The sequence below is a fragment of the Propithecus coquereli genome, unplaced genomic scaffold, assembly GCF_000956105.1.
Source record: "Propithecus coquereli isolate 6110/MARCELLA unplaced genomic scaffold, Pcoq_1.0 Scaffold45, whole genome shotgun sequence".
Taxonomy (NCBI): Eukaryota; Metazoa; Chordata; class Mammalia; order Primates; family Indriidae; genus Propithecus; species Propithecus coquereli.
The window spans coordinates 4,110,096-4,112,263 of record NW_012150285.1 but is presented as its reverse complement, the minus strand read 5'-3'; the positions used below and the strand labels follow the sequence as shown (position 1 = coordinate 4,112,263).

The window sequence follows — 2,168 nt, the reverse complement described above, 5'->3', positions numbered from 1 at the left end:
AAAGAAAAGAGGCTGATTTACTTGGGATACAAAATTAAAGGTGAAGGTAGAAACTGCAACTATATCCTAGTACCTTCTAATTATTTTACCTCTGGCCTCAGAGTAGAAGACTTTCATGGTCTGTACACTCTTTGCTTTAGGGTAGATATGACTGACATTGGAAAAGTGTTAGTGGGTCTTCTTTGACTATGGTATAGTGGTCTTTATCTTTCCGGAGAAGTAGGGTTGAGATGAAATCTACTATTCCTCTACCCTTTTGTAAAATGTGTACTTCTTTGAAACTTGGGAAATTCAACTTGTCTTCTGCCTTCTTACTTTCATCTGTCAACCTCTTTTTATTGTTTTATTCATGAGTTTGCTTTACTCTTTTCTTTTTACACCCACTCTTGTCAATGTACATGACCTATCCAAAACCCTGGCCTCTGAGTTCCTTGACTTCCTCGTTTGCAAAGATCCAGTGTTCTTTACCATTGGCCTTCACTTCCAGTCACACTCTGGACCTGTCATTAACCAAATTGCTTTTTTTTTTAAATCCCCAATTCAGACAACTTATTCTTGAACTATAAATTTCTATCTTTCCAATTATTACTTTAAATACTTCTCTTAACTTCCTCAAGACCTCCAGTTCATTCATTCCCTTTACCTTCTTGCAATCTTTTTGTTTTTAATCCTTCTATTTAGCTTGGAGACTGTGTACTTCATCACAGTGAATTTTTTAACTACCTAATATCCCTTATCTCTTTCTTTTTTTGTTGCACCAGTCTTGTATACAAAATTTAACCCTGAATAAATGCAATTATTTACTTTCTCTGGGCCTATAGATTAGCTGTGAAACACTGCTGAAGGAAATATTAATAACACAGTGGATTAGACATGATTTCTCTAAATACTGCCTGGCAATTCTATTGCACTTCTGAAAAAATTTCAGCCTTTGCCAGCTACTATCTACAGGCCACTCCCTCTGTCCCATTTTTGTCTTCACTCTCATCTAATCACTTGGAATGCTCTAAATACAAGCCATTGGTTGGGACTCCTTCAATTCCCGCCACCATACAAAATATTTATGTCTATACTCATTTTCTCTTCCTTTTTTCCTATTAAAACAGAGATATTGTTCCTCCTAATACTTAAGACTGATTCCTTCACTTCTGTTTTGGATCCCATCTCCTCTTACTTTCTCAAGAACTTTGATTAGTCATTCTTTCTTGTATATTCGACCTCTCTCATTCAGTTGTATCCTTTCTTTTAGTTTTTAAATATGCTCATCCATCTGTCATTTGATGCCACATTCCTCTCCAGTTTTAGGCCTTTCATTAGCCAATTTTAAAAAATTATTTTGTATACAAATTTAATCACATTAGGAAAACAGTCAGTAAATTATTGTCAGGGAATAAAGGCAAAAAAGATTTATAAGTGAGTGGAGAGAAAAATATTACAGATGGTCTTTGAACAACTAAACTAGTTTGCTATTTTAAAAAGCGTTATTCAATTGATAAACTGGTACCAGTGAAAAGGTTAATCTAGGCATTTTTTCTTTCTAAGAGCCAACTAGGGGTATCAAGTAAAACAATTTGAGTTGTTTATGGATTTTCTATTAATATAAAACCTTAAGAGTTTAACCGTGTAACATATGTTACAGGTTCAGAGCCAAATTTATATTAATTTACTATATACTATGTCTTACTTCCCAAGCAGTTCTCAACCTACCCAGACTGAATTCTATCTCCATAATCAAGAAAACATTCTCTCTGTATGGTTCCTCATAATTTGTATGTAGTTAAATTAAACAGACATTTTTCTTTCCCTCAGCCACAGTTACATTATTTATTGCTCCCTGGTTTTTGAAATACTTTTCCTTTGGCTTCTGTGAATTACACTCCCCTGGCTATTGTTTTACCTCTCTGGCTGTCTCCTTTTGAGAGTCACCTCCTTTACCCCACCAGTAAATGTTAAAGTGCCTCAAGATTTTATCCTATGTTGGCTTCATAAAACGTGTTGGGGAGGAATCCATCCTTCTCGATGCTGTGGAATAATTTCTGCAGGATGGGCACCAGTTCTTTTTTGTAGGTGTGGTAAAATTCGGGCATGAAACCGTCTGGTCCGGGACTTTTCTTTTTTGGAATGTTTTTTATTGCTGTTTCAATTTCAGTCCTTGATATTGGTCTGTT

The 2,168-nt window shown here is 35.2% G+C and overlaps 1 protein-coding gene across 1 annotated transcript in view; it reads left to right on the top strand.

Moving 5' to 3' along the window:
• Positions 1 to 2,168, top strand: part of CCDC7 (coiled-coil domain containing 7) — a 135,611-nt gene that overhangs the window by 12,383 nt on the left and 121,060 nt on the right. The window lies entirely within an intron of this gene.